This window comes from Sciurus carolinensis, chromosome 9, assembly GCF_902686445.1.
Source record: "Sciurus carolinensis chromosome 9, mSciCar1.2, whole genome shotgun sequence".
NCBI classification, from domain to species: domain Eukaryota; kingdom Metazoa; phylum Chordata; class Mammalia; order Rodentia; family Sciuridae; genus Sciurus; species Sciurus carolinensis.
The window spans coordinates 66,100,239-66,117,922 of record NC_062221.1 but is presented as its reverse complement, the minus strand read 5'-3'; the positions used below and the strand labels follow the sequence as shown (position 1 = coordinate 66,117,922).

The window sequence follows — 17,684 nt, the reverse complement described above, 5'->3', positions numbered from 1 at the left end:
TGAGAAAAGAGCTCAGGTGCTGCACCAGAGAAAACTCCATTATTTTATTTTAGGGATGTTGTCAAATGAGCCTCTGATGGCCAGCAAACCTGTCTCTCACCACATGGTTCTGCCAAATCTATTGCTGGCATCATTGGCAGAATGAACAAGGACCTTTGTTTTGTCTCATGCCAAAAACCCTGGAGAGTTCAGACTTAGAGGCATGACTGACCTCTCCTGCCACTATAAACTCCAAATATGAAAACATGGGGGAAAAATCACCTTTGTGGGTTATATTTCTCTACACTGTGGACCAAAGGAATCTCCAGAGGGTAAGGAGGGCATCCAATGTCATTAAACACTTAGTGCCCTTTTCCAGGTGAAGATTTTGGAAGGGGTAACTTGAAAATGCTTCCCTTTTGCATCCGAAGAATCTTGTGGAGCACAAAAACAACCATGGGGAGAATCCCTATAGGTTTGGAAAAGTTTAATATGTAAACAAAGGGAACCCAGGTATTTCTGTACATACCACTCCATGTAAAATGTCCCTCTCTCAATAGCTGGAGTCTGGTGAGGGTAGGGGAATGTTCAGGAGAAATGAGTGCAGAAGAGTGCAGTTTGGCACATCTGGAAGTGTGTGTCACTGGGGCTTTCACACGGTGCCTATTCATTCGACCAGTCACCATGAGATAACCCATAAGGTTGATCAGGAGTGGAGTCAGGGGAGGAATCTTTGTGATTCACCAGGGAGGGGCCCTGGTCAAAATCTCAAAATTTTTCCAACCCTTTTTTCATCTCCACACATTCAAAGGCAGACCTGGATGTAGGCACTGTGTACTCACACCACACATGCTCCAAGCCTGGGTAGGATAATGAGATATAGCTTTGGCACAGCCCAACAAACCTGACCTGCAGGACAAATGATTAAGAGCCACCTAGGGCATGAATCCTGTCACTCAAATCTTGTAGAATGGTGGCTTGCTCTAACTGCATTTAATTAGCCAACAGGTGCCCATTTTTGTCCTCCAGAAAGAAAGAAAGAAAAGTACATCTCAGAAAGATGTGAGGTGTAGAGGAGCTTATCCTGGTGATGATTCCTGTAGAGCCCATCTGAAACTGGTCTTGAAAATCAGTATTGGGTCCTATTCCCACGGTTGTTGAAGATTAAACACCCAAGAAATGCTGAGGCAAGAGCAAAAAGGTTTAATTTAAAGGACAGAACAGAGAAAGTTCTCTGGAGAGAAGGGGGTCCAGAGCTGGTGCCCAAAGGAGTGAGGGTGTCCTGTACCCTTTATCAGTTTTTGGATTTTTTTCTCCTGTCCCACTCCTCCCATCCTGCCTATGTGACCCTCAGGTGGGGAGGGAGCCATCCTGGACGTACCTCTCCCTATTTTCCATATCTGCCCAGAAAGTAAGGAAAAGAACTGTCCAGGGGGTGCTCATTAACAGATCCTTGCTGGCAGGAACAATTCCCTGGAGTCGGGTAACCTTGGCAACAGTTTGGAGGTGGTGGAAGTGCTCTGGATGTATTAGCCTTTTGTTTCCTTTTGAATCAGCCTCCATCTTCCTGACCCAATCATTCATTATTTACACTGACTGTCCTATTGCCCCAGTCTCAATGCCACCAACCCTGATCTATTTTTAATCAATTTAATTTCTTTGGACAGGCATTGTGGTACATGTCTGTAATCCCAATGTCTTGGGAGGGTGAGGCAGGATGATCAGAAGTTCAAAACAAGCCCCAACACCTTAGTGAGACCATATTTCAAAATTAAAAGAGATAGGGAGCTATCTTAGTGCCCTGGGGTTCAATCCCCAGTCCAAGAAAAGGGGGTCTCTACATATGAACCTTGAGCACACAGACTTCTTAGTCACTGTGTAGTAGCAGTACTACAGTGAAATTGAAGTCCCCTGGATCACAGACTTCTGAAATCACTGGGAGAGAAGACACAACTTTTTGGCCATTTTTAGCTCCAATTGGGATGGGAAAATGATTTCTGTTTCTCACCAAGACTTATGGCGGTAAGAATCTGCCAAATTCAAAGGGTTTCCGGTGCTCAGTGGCCAATTCAATGACACAGGTCAGTGTAATAGAAACCCAGTTATTGTCTCATAATATGCAGCTCAGGGGGAGGCAGGAGAGGGATACAAGAGAGACTCAACCATGTCATGAGTTGTGTCTGGGTAGAACGACTTGATGCCTAAAGGTACCAGGTGGCACCCCAGTTAGCAGGTCTAGCTTCTAGACAGAAAGAAGGGGAGCAGAGCTCTGCCAAATGTATCATCTTCCCTTTTATTGAAAAGGCAAAAGTTTTTCCAGAAATCCTCCATAGACATTTACACACAGTCTCTTTAACCAGAATTGTGTCATAAAACCCACCCAGGAAATGAGGGAAATTGGGAAGTTATTTAGTTGGGTAGATTGCCACTTCCTTCCCCAAACTGGAACTCTGTTACACAAAATGGAAGAAGTGGAGATAGGATAAGCAATGAGCACTGTCTTCTTCAATTAGCACTGGACCCAAAATGGTGATGAGAATCACCAAACTTCTCCCCATGCCATCTCCCCAGAGACCACATTATATTCCTCTGTATTATCCAGCTTTCTATTGCTATAACCAAACATACAAGAATGGGTACTTTAAAGAGATGAGGTTTGTTTAGCTCAGAGTCCAAGATTTGGCAGCCTCTGCAACTGGACTTTGGTGAGGGTCATTACAACAAGGTGAATGGCATCATAGTGGGAGGAAATGGAAGTGGTAGATTGCATGGCCAGAAAACTGGGCAGGGACCAGTCTTGCTCTTTTTACAACAACCCACTCTCACAGGAACTAATGGGGCCCATGAGAAGTACATTACTCCATTCTGGAGGAATCATACCCAGTGACTGAATTACCTCACACTACCACACCTCAACCCTGCCACACCGAGGACCAAGCCTCCAGCCTATCAGCCTTTGGGGGACAAACCGCATCCACATTTTCACAAACTCCAACAAAGTCAACATCATATGAGTAGGATGTTCCAGTCTACAAGTGTGTATGTGGGGGCAGGAGAAGGTTGCTCTCAGAAGTCATTGGAAGAATCCAGAGCCCCCATTCCAGAACCTCTGTGACATCACACTTGATACTTCTTTCCTTCCCTGCTATAGTCATGGCACTTTGGGCGCTAACCCAGAAGAGGTAACTGGTGCCCCTTATTTCTCTGAGAACAGGAGGCCTAGCCATTTTCATGTCATGGCCCCACTCCAATCTTCAGTCAGATATTTCTGGTTTTTTCCCAAGCCTTGAATGGTTTCTGCCTTAAATGCAGTGCTGCTGGTCAACTTCAGTGGCCTCATCTTCATTTTTCCGTGAGTCTTCCATGCAAGCTGTCACGTTTCTTACAAAGAGATAGAAGGGAAAATAACAGTGATAGTACAGAGCAAGAGAAATGGAGAGAGAGAGGGACAGGAGGGAAAGTAAGGATGTACATAGCTAGAGGGAACTGGATGTGCAAGCACATCAGTGCCTGATACATTTAGAGAACTACAGGTGGTTGGTAATATTTGGTGGAGTCTCCATGGTCTGTATCTAGTCTGGATATTTAGATTTGTCCTTAATGTCTATGAGTCCTACCTCTGGTGAGCCAGGCCTCATGGGGAGCTCTGGGTTGCCCCAGATTAGAACTGAGTCTGGTTCCAATTTCAGTGGATGGATGAGAACAGGGAGTGAGCCTTTCCTATGGCTAAAGGCCTTCTCTTTGTCCTCACTTTCTGCAGTCTGATTGCTCTCAATTTCTCAGATCCTGCTGTCTTACACTGAGGTAAGGCCTAAGACCCCTGGGAGGAGGAGGTGGCACCCCGAGGGCTGATACCTACAGGGGTGATTTCTAAAGTGCTAACCCTACCTATAGCCTCAGGATCCCTTCTCTTCATGTCATCATTACTTAGGACCTGGCATTTCATTTCCAAAGCCACTGAGGTGTGAAAAAAACATAATTCTGGAGATTTTACAGTTGTTTTAGGAGCGGGGACTGGGGCAGGTTGACAAGAGAGGCCAGCAGGCTCTTATAAACCATGCTATTCACTCTTCTGCCTTCCCATTTGACACATGACTTCAAGCACTGCTCACTATTACAAAGGGTGGAGCTCTGTAAAGAGCCCTTCTGGCTGGAAACCTCCTCCTTTTTGACTGCCAGCCCATCTGAGTGGTCTTAACAAGGACCAGGATTCCCCTGCCTACATCCTCCCCACTCCTCTTCTTCCCAGCAGTGCTATGGGGCTGCCCCAAGCAGCAAAGTGATGGAAGGGCCTCCTGCCACTGCCCAAACCTCTTCCCATGCCAGGCTCCCTGGACCTTGCACTGTCCCTGGTACAACATCTGCGTGGAGGTGAATAATTTTCCTCCCTGTCCACTCACCCACTCATCACCAGGCACCTAGCCAGAACCAGGAACCTCACATCATAAGGCAGTCAGAGGTGGGTATTAGATCACCTTCCCAGATTGGTAAAAGTAGCTCTCAGTCACTCTTAGTTCACTTACATATCACCTCTGTCTGTACCTGTCCTGAGAGGCTGGCCTTGCTTGCACAGGTGCTGATAATACCACCGTTTATTGGTGACTAGTTCTGCTTCCTCAAATGTTGAAGTTTGAACATTAAAGAAGCATGCTAAGGCAAGTATATTAAGCAGGTTTTATTTAAAAGTAGTAATACAAACTTCTCCCGGGAGGGAGAAGGGGGCCATGGCTGATGTTCTAGAATCCCCAGAAGTGAGCATGCCCTACATCCTCTATAGGTTAAGGTCTCTTTTGTTCTCCAGTTCTCTCCTCCCTTATCTCTCTTTCCTGCCTATAGGACTAGGCCCACTTTTGCAGGTGAGATGGGCAGAGGGAGGGCAAAAGTGATTCAGCCAGATAAGGGCCCAGGGGGCATTAATTATCAGCTCCTTGCCTGTAGTCCCTGATAAGCACAGGTAAATTTGGTAATCAATGGACTCCAGAAATCCTTGATATTTCATTCTCTCAGGGGCAGTCTCCAACTTCCAGAGGCAGATGACTTTCATGGCCTCCATGACCTGATCCCCTATTTCTACACAAACTGCCTATCCCCAGTTCTGGCTTCACTGATATGCAAAGGGCATTACATTTGTGCTGAGCCAGGTGGAGTAAGGGGAAAGAAAGGCACCACCTGTCCCATCCCTTGGATTGATGATACTGTATACCCAGACCCTTAGTTCAGCTGCTGCCTTATTCTGGGGATCTTTGCCTGTCAACCTCTAGGTGTCCAAGTTGGAGGGTTTCCTGACTTCTGAGTGCTCTCCTCTCATGTGCACACATGCACAGGTTTACAAGTGCAGAAGTCTGACTGGGCAAGGGTGTTCTTTTCATCCTTATCCAGTGTCTGAGAAAATAGTGGCCCAGAGTTATTCTAAATCCTGCTCAAGGTAACACCAGGCAGGTCTTGTCTCTGAAGACCTCACTCATAACAGGTGACCTGATGAGCCATGGCTGTCCTAACTGTGCTCTAACAATGGAAATGCCAGTTTCTCCCTGGAGATGGGAGAGCAAGTGTAGGGCCAAGAGCAGCCAGCCTAGAGGGTGAGATTGGAGGAGGTCTTAGGATTTGGAGATGAGGAGGCTAGGCCAGATAGACCCTGGAGTCCTACCTCCTTTCCCCTAGGAGTTTGACCACCTTTGCAAGTGGATCAATAACTGCATCAGTCATCACAACTTTCACATCTTCCTGCTGCTGTTTGAGTCCCTTTACCTCCACATGGGTGCCCTGCTGGTTATCTGTATGATATTCCTGGTGTGCACAAGACACACAGCCTTCTCTATTGACAAAGCCATGGCTATCCACACAGTCCCAAGGGCCCACACTGGGAACAGCAAGGGTTGTGGGGAGGGAGAAGCCGACAGCCAAAGGCCTGGGTAACCGAGGGTGGGACTGACATGGGTGGGGCTTTAAAAAAGTCACTTGAGAGGACCTGTAAAGGATGTGTTGAAGGCCAGTGGGGTCAAGGAGATAGGTGGGATGGGATTGACTGTGGAGTTAAGAATCTAATGGGCTACAAGTGGGATAATGAAGGCTGAAAAGGGACAGGCTGGAGGACAGCACGGTGGAGTGAGGTTTCATTTGGGTGTACTGGACTAACAGTCCAAGTTCAGGTAGGAAAAGTTGGTGGGTGGAGTTAGCTGGGGTGGGGCCAGGGAGGACCTTTCTCTCCAGTTTTGCCTCTTATCCCTCATGGAGCTTCACAATGACTGTACCTCCTCGGGCCTCTTGCTGCTGCTCATTGTGCTGCTGTTGATCCAGCCTGTGGCAGTGAGCACCGCACAGACACCTACCAGGGCCAGGCAAGTGGGGGCCAAGTGTGTGCGCCAGGATACCTGGCTGTGCGGAGGCACCTTGCACCTCTGGGATTCTGCACTTTCTCCACTGCTTTTGGCCGTGATGATGACTCATGAGTCCTTCCAGACTCACCTCTTAAGAAGCAGCTCAGATCTCCACTACCGCTGGATCTAGGTGGTCAGTCTCCCTCCTGAGTGCATCACATCAAGAACCTACTGCGTGCTAGGCTGGGATAGGTATAGTAGTGAGTACATCCTGCGCTTGTGTTGATGAGCAACCTGCAATCAGAATAACACCGGCAAACACTGGGAGGGGGTCAGTCCTGAGTGATAGAGCAGATGGAGGAAACAGAGTTTGGAAAGGCCTGCATTGTAGAGTAGGACATGCCACTCTATGCATCCTAGGTATGATTTTGGAGATGCAGAGGACAGGAGGGGGCATTACCTGTGAGAGGCACATCTTTACAAAAAGGTAGAGAAACCCCAAAGAGGGTGTTAACAGAATGATGAGGAAATGGCCCTAATTCAAGCACAAGGTGGCATGGTCAATGAGGTTGACCCATGGTGGTCAAGATTAAGACCGCCCACAAAGTCAAGCGTGGAATTTAGTTTTGATGAAGTGAAAACCTGGGAGCCATGGTAGGATATTTTTTTTAAAGCTGTTTATTGAGGAATAATTTAAAACAGCAAAATTCATCCTTTTTAGTCTACAGTTAGGGATTTTGACAAATGGATACCATTCTGCATTCTCCACCATGATCAAGGTTAGACCAGTTTCATTACCCCAGAAAATCTTTTCATCTTTTGTTTTACTTTCTCTACCTATGTCCTCTCCCCTCTCCCCCAACCCCCAGAATCACATATAAATGGAGTCATTGCCTTTTTCATCTGGTTTCATTCATTTAGCACAATGCATTTGAGATTCATCCATGTTTTTGCTCATATCAGTAGCTTATTTAAAAATTTTGTAATTTTTTAATGCTCTGCTATTAATTTACTTTTTCTGGTGCTAGGAACTGAACCCTAGGGTGCTTTACCACTGAAATTGCATCCCCAATCATTGGTACATTTTGTTTTGAGATAGTGTCTTCCTAAGTTGCCAGTTCTGGCCTTTAACATGTGATCCTCCTGCCTCAACCTCCTAAGTCACTGGGATACAGACGTGTGCCACTGCACCTGGCAGGATACTACTTTCTTAAGTGCTGTGAACACCTTAAAGGAGGCAGAACCTCATAGAGCACAATGGTTCCTGTTGTTTTGAACATGGTGGTGATACTCCAGAGCTGTGCTGATGCAAAGTCCTAGTTCCTTCTAGTAGAAAATTGTGTTCAAGATTAAAGTCTTCATGCATGGGTCATGGGAGAGTCGGGGTGGGCAGGTGTTGCTAGTGCACTTCCCATGTGACAGAATAGTCGCTAGCTAAAACTCTTGAAGTTGGGGTGAGAATCAACCTAATCTGGGAGGAAGAGGGGGTGAGTGAGGGGAGGAGAAAAGTGGCATAAAGTAGAGCAGAAGGCAGTTAGTGTCCTGGGGGGAACTGACCTTTGAGCTTGACCTTTACTGCATTGTGTATTGAAGGCCTTCAGCCCAGATTTTCCTAGGCCATGTGATTTTTGAGTAGGAAGGTATGATTGGGGCTCCCCACTGCCACTGCCCTCCCAGACAGTGAAATTCAATGAAGGCACAATTTTAGAAAAAAATGAGAGGTGAAAAGGTGATGTGGGAATAGGGTGGCGACACTGTCTTTGGAACAGTTGAGCAACACCAGGGGATCTTATAAGGTATCTGGGAGGACAAGTGACCAATGGAGACAGAGCAAGGATGCTGCAAAGGGAGGTGCAGGGTGATGAGGGAGCCCTGGGAAGGCAGGAGAGGAGGTGCAGTGTCAGCACTGTCTGTGGAGAGGGGCTCACAAGTGGGTCCAGGGAGGTCACTCTTCCTAGGAGCCCAGGAAGACAAGAGGCCCTGGGTCACTCTTGGGCTTCTCTGCCCTTGGAATCTTGCTACAGGACTGAGTTGAACCCTGGCTTAACTGACAAACTTAGGGTCACTGGGAAATGACCTTGCCTGGTCCTGCTGGTTCCTTCTCCCATCCCCATCTCCCTCCAGGACAAATTCCTGCAGGGGTCAATGCCTTTGATCAGGGCTATGCCAGAAACTGCCATTTAACACTTTGTACACCACTGGGACCCAAGTGATTTCATATTTCAAGTGGTGGACCCTAGGCTGGTGGGGCAAAGTGAAGATGTGTCTTGTTCCCTGGTCCCTTACCTCAGCTCCCAGACCTTGAAACTCAGTGGTCATTTCCTTTGGGGCACTCTGGGGCCTCTGGGAACTTACCTCTTCCTTTCTTTCTAGGTTCCTGCCCAAGAACTGCAGCCTGGATGAGGCTCCTGAATGAGAGTCCTGGGCTCTGTGCTTTTCAAACTGAGGTGTGAGTGTTGTCAGGGAGACCAGGCCAAGGTGGGCAGTGACTCCTTGCATTTGGAACATCTCTCCTTAGGTATATGTTGAAGCAGTCTGGCTACAGAGAGAGGAGGAACTGAGTGGAAATCCCATCCAGTCCCTGCACGCCCTATACATTCCTCTGCACACCACCTGACAGACCTCCCTGGGCCCACATCTCCAACTCTGTTTCTACACATGTGGGCAGAACCCCTAGGGAGTGGAAGGCTGAAGCTTTCCAGGAGGTGAGGAGAAGCAGCTGTGCATTGGGAGAGGGGTGTCTGTGGGTTACACATATGTTGGGGAAAGCCCCTGATGTCAGGCTGGTCCTGAAGCTGAAGTACTTGTAGCTTAAGGAACAGGTATGCACCTGGAGGGTGCAGGGTCCAGGTCTCAGTGCTTTGGAGCACACCCAGGTGTCTCTTGATAGACAAAGAGAAAAGATTTCACTGCTAACTTTCTGGTTGGCCTTGGGCCAGTCCTTTACCTTACTGGACCTCAGTTTCCTCAGTTATTAATGAGGACTGAGATTAGTCCTATAGTTTATAATATTTTAAAGGAAATTATTTTTTAATGGAAATTTTTACTTGAAAATTCCATGTGAAACATATGAAGAGGAACATCAGGAGTGCAGTGAGGTGGGTAACATTGCCCCTCAAGGACCCTTGCAGTGACTTGTGGTGCCAACCCTTCCCTTTGTCCTGCCTTCAGGGGCCCAGGAACTTGACTGTGAGATGCAGGGTGGAGGTTAAGAAGAGCCCCTGTCATGATTCTGTGTTTAGTTTCTCATCAGCCCAGTGCAGAGCAGGAGGCCTCCAGGGGAGACTTGGTCTTCTATTCACCACTTCACACCCTCTGATGCCATGACTTGCAACTCAAATTTCCTGAGCCCCTCATGGAGGCCTCTCTTTTCTGAGTCCTCACTCCCCTGTTAGGAACCCCAGACCTGTTATATACTCATAAATATTTTAATTGCTTCTTACAGCTGCTCTGCATGTCTGTTCTAGGTTCAGCGAAGCATTTTTCCTGGGGTGTGGGGGAGGCTCTGAGGAGCTGAGACAAATCCCTCCTAGAAGGGAAGAGCATCGCTCTCTGGAGACCCAAACTCAGGAACCAACAGTGTCTGGCTCCTCGACATTGAGTAATGCATCTAGCATTTCTCTCATCCTTAAAATGTAGCAACAGTAATGATCACAGTGACTGACCTGGCAGACTTTCTAGCAAGGGCTGGAGATGAGAGGAGAGAAAACCCACCAGCCTGTGTAATACCAATTCCACCTCAAGTTATTCCACAAAATAGGGAACTTACTTATTATTTGTTCTAATAGGCCAGTGTATTAGTCAGAAATTTCAAAGTTTCAGTTAGACATGAGTAGGTTTCACAGATATAATGTACAGTACAGTAGCTGCTGTTAATTTATTGCATACTTGAAAGCTAATAATAGAATTTGGTACAGGGGTGCACATCTGTAACCCCAGTTACTCAGGAGGCTGAGGCAAGAGAATCACAAGAGAATTGTTTTGTGTCTCAAAATAAAAAGTGAAAAAAGTCCTGGGAATATAGGTCAACGATAAAGCACCCCTGGATTTAATCCTCACCATGGAAAATTGACAATAGGTTTTGTGGGGTTTTTGTTTGAAATGGAGTCCCACTATGTTGGCCAGCCCAATTGTGAACTCCTGAGCTCAAGTGATCCTCCTATACTGACGTCCTGAGTGCTGGAAGGCAGGTGTGCACCACTGTACTGGCTAGAAAACAGATTTTAAACCAGGTTTGGTAGCATATGACTAATCCCAGCAACCTGAGAAACTGAGGTAGAAAAATCACCAATTTTAGGCTAACTTCTGCAATTTAGCAAGACTCTATCTCAAAATAAAAAGGGCTAGGAATATAGCTCAGTGGTAGAATGTCCCTGGGTTTGGCTCCCCGTACTGGGGGGAAAAAGAAAGAAAGAAAGAAAAAAGTGTAAATGTTCTCACTATAAGAAAAGTGTGTGAGTAATGGGTAGGTTAATTTGCTTGAATCAACACAATAAATGCATGTGAATATCACACTGTATTCCATAAATAAAATTTTTGTCAATTTAGACTTTTTTCTTTTGGCATTGCTGGGGCTGGAACCCATGGCCTGGCCCAAGGCACGAGCTGTACAGTTGAGCCACCTTTCCAGGATGCCCAGCCTTAAAAAATGGTCTTCTATATGTTTCTTTTCACAGTTTTGTGGAAATGATTCACACACCACAAAAATCACCCTCTTAAAGAGTACAGTTCAGTTAGACTATGTGCATGTACAATTATGTAACAAATCCCACAATCATGTATACTATCAATGAAAAATGGGAAAAAAAACCCCTGCAACTCAAACTCTGAACATCACCACTACCTCATTCCAGAACACTTGCATGATCTCATAAGTAGTCACTTCTCATTCTCCCCTCTTCCCAGGTCTTTGCAATAATTACTTTACTGTATTTGTCCCTTCTGGACATTTTCAAGTTTATGGAATAAGGTTATGAGGTCTTTTATCTAACTTCTTTCCCTTAACATGTCTTCAAGATTCATCTGCATGAAAACATGTATCAGTATTTCTTTTTATGGTAGAATGACATTCCATTATACAGATAGATTTGGACATTTGGATTTTTCCTTTGAGGCTAATATGAACCATAGTGTTGTAAACATTTGTCTACAAGGTTTTTGTGTCTGGGGGTGACAGTGAAGCTCAGTGATAGAGCAAGTGCTAAGCATGCATAAGGATTTTTGGTAAAATCCCTAGCATCGGTGAGAAGTTTGTGTGTCTAGGGGCATAGCTCAGTGGTAGAGGGTTTATCTAGCAGGGAAAAGGTCTTGGGTTCTATCCTCATCAACACACTAAAAAATAGCAAAGTGTTTTCTGTATTTGGTTCTATTTAAAATTTCAATTCACCCAGCATGTACTGTGGAACAGGATCTAGTGCTTTTCCTTCCAAAACAGAACTATTCCTATTATTTCTCTTAATCCTTCATGTTCTATAATTCCACTAAACAAAATTTATAGTGTTTTTAAAATCCTGATTGCATTTACTGATCTTTTCTAATTTGGTTCCTTTTGCAGTACTGGGGATGGGCCCCAGGGGCGGGCATACTAGACGGTGTTTTACCATTGAACTACAACCCTAGCCATAATCCTTTCAGTCTGAAGACTAATACTTTTCAGTTCCCATCCCACATCTCCTGATTTACCAATGAGATAGAAGATAGAACTTTAAGCTCTTCTTTAAAATGAAAGAGCAAAAGACCTTGCAAGTAATCTGAGTACAGAATCCTAAATTTTCATATTTTACCTCAGATATTTTATAATTGTCTTATACAACTGTAACTCAGTATTCATCTTTACTGTAGCAACTAGTGATGGTTCATTAAAAGCATTCAACTTCACTCAGGTAGGGACATACCTTTAATCACAGCTACTCAAGAGGTTGAGGCAGGAGGATTCCAAGTTCAAGACCAGCCTGGGAAAGACCATGTCTCAAAAAAAAAAAAGGGGGGGGGCGGGCTGGACAATGGGCAATTCTTGCTTACCATGAACCAGGTCCTTGGTTGAATCCTAGGATCACTAGAGGGGAAAAAAGTCCACTTGGTTTTTCAAGGGAGTAATTTTCTTTTTATGCTTATTTCATCAATTTATTGCAGTATTGACTAAAATTATGAAATTACAGTAAGTTTTCCATAAGTACAACTCACTAAACAAATATATAAATCAACTGAAAGGAGTGTGAGAGTTATGGTAGAGCCAGTATTTAGCACCCCATGGAACTCAATTCTGGTTACTACAGAAGTCAGTTAAAGGAGTATCTGCTGGGCCTACTGCCCTACACTGTTTCCTCTTCTGACGGCTGTGCTCATCCTGATGACTCAGGTTTGTTTCTTCTATGTGGTAAATTTGTCTCTTTGACTGCATTGACTCTTTTCAGATTGATAGGTTTGTGAACTCACCTCTACTTGGGTACTTGCTGAGGGTAAGGGACTGTGGTGGGCAGTAGCTGGTGCTCTGCCCTTAACTACTTTCAATGGGAGTGGTGATGCTTGCCAGGTGTTACAGGGTGGGGGCAAATGTCCCATCTCCTGTTCTTAGCGTTTTGATTTGACAGCAGTTGTCCTCTTTGCCAATACGTGGCACGGGTAGAACTTTTCCAATTATCCAGTCTTTTACTATGTGTCTCTCCGAGCACCTTCAGTATTGTACCATTTCCCTGCATTGATTTTCTTCTGCCCTTCTGGACCATTCCTTTATTTTCTGCCTTGTGGAAGCTTCTGAGTTTCTCTTCCACCAAAATTCTCCTCATTTTTGAGCATGGAGATACATTGTGCTTTGAAAACATTTTTTCATAATTTCTATGAAGAGAAGGTTCCATGTATTTAACTTTTTCCACTTAAATCTGGAACTCTTATGGGTTTCTGATAAATATTCTTTACTAAGTAAAGGCAAGTGAACATTTCCTTTGATCCTACTTGTTGGTACTTCCCTGGGTATTGAACCTAGGTGGGATTTACCACAGAGCTACATCTCCAACCATTTTAATTTTTTACTTTGAGACAAGGTCTTGCTAAGTTGTGGAGGCTGGCCTCAAACTTGCAATCCTCCTGCCACCATCCCAATTTGCTGGCATTGCAGATGTGTGCCACAGTGCCCAGCTAGTTCTAGTTTTTGGAAAAATTTAAAATCAAGGGGGAAGTTCAGTCTTATTACCAGGTTTTTCAAGACTTACTAAGATGCCATGATTTTTCTCCTTTAGACTACTAAAATAACAAGTTATATTGTATGTCACTAAATGGTATTCTGTAAGAATTCCTATTTCCTCAGCTAATGGAAATATAGTTTTATTATATGCCTTATTCATACTTGGAAATGCTACATTCATAAAGGTTGATCCGTGTTTGTTGGCAAAAGCTATTTTTTTTTTCAGGTTTAAGTACTATGGTTTGGCTGACCTTATTAAGACAATTAATTTTTATTTCAGGACAGTATAAACAAAAGAAACAGTTCACTTAAAGACTTGCTGCCATGATGGTGGCATAAGCTTCTGATTCTGGTGACTCAGGAGGCTGAGGCAGGAGGATTTTTTAGTTTAAGGCCAAACTCAGCAATTTCATGAGACCCTGTCTCAAAATAAAAAATAAAAAGGGCTGAGATGTAGCTCAGTGGTAAAGCACCCCTGGATTAAATCCATGGTACCTAAATAAATAAAAGATTTGTTAGCCCTCTATGTGTCTTTTGTTTATTTTACAAACTTAATTAAGTCAAAACATATGGAAGCTTGCTATTTTAATTTTATATAGACATCTTTCAATATAAAAATACTAATCAAGAGTATTTATTTAGTGGTGCTGGGGATTGACCCAGGGTCTAACACATGCTAGGCACTCCCTCTATCTACCACTTAGTTACACCCACAGCCCTAAAAATATTCTTAAAAAGTTGCATAAAGTGTATCATTTCCTATATGGGCCTAAATTTATGCTTCAATAGAAACCTGTTGTTTTGATTTCAATGTAAGTTTATATAAGAGTATTACTAACATAATACAAAAAATGCCCTTATATAAATATATTAGTACTCTTTTATATCTAGGATAAATTTCAAGCAGGTGGATGGATCACAGACTGCTAAGTGTCATGTTGTCTTTTAAAATGTTTATGCCAATTCACTGCCTGATGCAAACTTTGACAAGAGAAGGCTTTTAAAGACACAATGTAAAAATTAGAACCCATAAAGTCAAAGACAAATATACTTTACTATATAAAATGAAATTTTCTGTGAAACAAAACCACAAATAATTTGAGTTATTGAAGACTTTTAACCTTTGGAGGCATGATCCTTACGACATTTACAATTAGAAATTAATTTAACATCTTTACAACTAAAATGATGGAGAAATCAGTATGGCTTGCTGGATGTAGTGGTGCTCCCAAGTACTCAGGAGTCTGAGGAAGGAGGATTGCAAGTTTGAGGCCAGCCTTGGCAACTCAGGACGACTCTGTTTCAAAGTAACAATAAAAAAGACTGGGGGTATAACTCAGTAGTGAGCACCCCTGGGTGTAATCCCCAGTATTGGGGAATGCGGAGGGGGAGCGAAATCAGTGTATCCTGTTTGTTGTCACACTCTTAAGAACCAGCACAGTAGCTGGTACATAGGACCTTCTTATCTATTAAATAAAATAGGAAAATTCTAATAGAAAAACAGACACAGGAAAACCATGCACAAACAAAAAATGTTCAACAAATAAAAAGGTGTCCAAACTAAAAATGCCAAATTAAAACTCTCATTGTATAAGACTGGCAAAGCTGACTGGTTGAACTTCTTGGAAGGTAATTTCACAATTCTCTTAAAATTTTAAGGGTGAATATTCTTTCACCAGCAATTCTAGTACCAGGAATTTAACTTAACAGAAACAAATGTGTAAGCATCAAGAATTTCATTTCACTGTTGAAGAAACAATTGGAAATCAATGTTAAGTGTCCATCAAGCAATCAAGGATTCATGAACCCGTTTGTGGAGATCTACAAAATACAGCAATATAAAAGATCTCAAGAAAAATATCCAAGTGGTAAAAGGGAAAGCATTGTGTGGGAGGGAAAAACAGGACTCTTCTAACATAAGTTAATGAACAGCAAGTGTGGGCCAGAGGTTGGGGGAGAATAAAGGAGAGTGCATACCAGAAAGGCAGACTGAAAGCTGTTCATCATCCACTGGAGATGCTTTTGGACTGTTCTTCCCAGCTCCCAGTTGATTTTCTAGTTTGAGTTCACTGCACGCCAGGGGAGCTTCCAATGGACTTTTACAGTAAGGGTGGTCCAGCAGCTTAGAACTAAGAATGTTCTGCTTGAAAGATCCATCCTCCTCCATCTGGCAGGAGTTCTCATTGTGAACAGTCTCTTCAGACACAGGCCCCTCTACACTACTGGCAGATTTATCTGCTCCAGTCACTGATCGCTTTACTCTGTCATCACTGACAGTGCTTGTCCGATGTTCCTGATCCAGAGTCATAATTTCATTTTCAGTTTCTGAAGTGAGCGTTTTTCTAGAATGATGTTCTGATAAGGGTACATCATGAATCAGGTCTGTACATTCCCACTTAGGAGATGAACAAGGTGATTGGTCCCAAGTGTATGTGGCACTGCCATTCTGTTGGTCAGGGAATGCTTCATCTAAACGAAGCTCCTTGTTCAAGAAAGGGCTTCCTTTAGGGAGGCCATCAGGCATATGGGAGTTCTTTCCCTTCACAACAACATTGCTGTCCATAACTGGGAAGTGTGATTGATGCTGACAAGAAGGGTCTTTGGGTTCTGGGGAAGGAAATGGACTGCAACTGCCGCCCTCAGTATTATCCCTAAGGGTCTCCTGGTGGTTCCCAGTGACCTTCTGTACCCAGCTTCGCTGGGCTTTTCTTGGCTTGCAAACTTTGCCTGTCGTTCTGAAGTGCTGGGATCTGAGAATTCTATACTGAAATCTAATCATGGATAATTTCTCATCATCAGAGGAGACACTTTTATTCTTCAATGTTGGTTAAGCTGGAACTTTTTTGGAATAAGGGACTCCCCACACCTGTGGTGCTGTAGCCCTTGGTAGCAGCCAAAACAAAAGCGCTCTCTTATGATTGCTCAAGGTGACCACAATCTTGCCACTTTCACCTGGACTTTGGCTTTCCCCAATGAACTTCATGGGAAACTCAGAAGCCTGTGGCTCTGTCCTAGATCTATGACCATTGGTCTGACCTAATGCACTACTTGTTGGCAAGCCAGAGACTGCCTTCAAGGGACTCTTCTCTCCACAGTATTCATGGTCTGAGTTCTTTGCTGATGATAGGAACTTCTCTACTTGGAGTTTAGAAGACTCCTTAAAGAAGAAATGAAGTGTTTAGTGTCCTTTCTTTTCACTTTAGAGGACAAAGTACTAGCATTTTGACAAAGTACTGGATTTGATCTTAGCACAAAAGGATTCATCCTGAATCCATGATTTCTGTATTTGAAGAGCTTTCTTTGTATACTGGAAATGACTCAATTGTCTATTCCAAGTAAGTGGCCTTCCCAACTTAGTATTCAGAATGCATAAGTGTTGGTAAAAGTAGAATTTCTTAAAGTCTCCAAACCCAGTATTCCATTTCTCAGAAAAGACTAAGTGGATTCCTTTCGTCCCTAGAATTTTCCTCTGTTTTTTCATTTTTCTGATGCATAATGAGATCTGCATGTAGCTACAAAGAAGAAAATGTAAAGAAATGTTACATATCAACCTAAAGATAAAGTCATGAAGGCATTCACAGAAATCAAGGTAACAAATTTTAAATAACAACATATTTCAATTTAGGGTAACTGAATAATAAAATCCTACATGAAGAATATTTAATTACAAAGAAAATTGGGGAAGAGGGAAAACTTGAGCACTCTAATAAGATCTCACTTACATACACCTGCTTTGGGTAGAAATCAATTTCAAAAATCACTTCTCAGGATGGAGTCATGGGGCAGGGAGTCAGAATTCCTAAGTGTTGGCTCTGCCTCTCATTAACTAAGTGAAATTAAGCAAAATTATCCAAATTTTGTGTTCTCATTCACAAAAAGAAGAATGGAGAATGGAAAGGGAACCAAATATCTGGGGACTGAATCCAGGGTGTTACACAGGCCAGGTAAGTGCTCCACCACTGAGCTACATCCCCAGCTCCCATATCTATTTATTCATAACTTGCCCACAGCAAAATAACTTGTTTCACACAGCAAAAATTTAAAATGGAAAGTACCTTTGCTCTGTAGAGTCATCCATAGGTAGATACTCCATCAATACATGACATCATTATTTCAAGAGAGAGAACAGGCTCCTCCTTGCCAGTCAAAGATTTTCTGGAGTGACTACGTAGGAAAAGGATTCCATAAAGTGCTCTCACCCAGTTATT

General features: G+C 43.6%; 1 pseudogene; it reads right to left on the bottom strand.

The window, feature by feature from the left end:
* Positions 1-15,397: 15,397 nt before the first annotated feature.
* On the bottom strand, positions 15,398-16,957 carry LOC124993639 (sentrin-specific protease 5-like; annotated as a pseudogene).
* Positions 16,958-17,684: the final 727 nt, after the last annotated feature.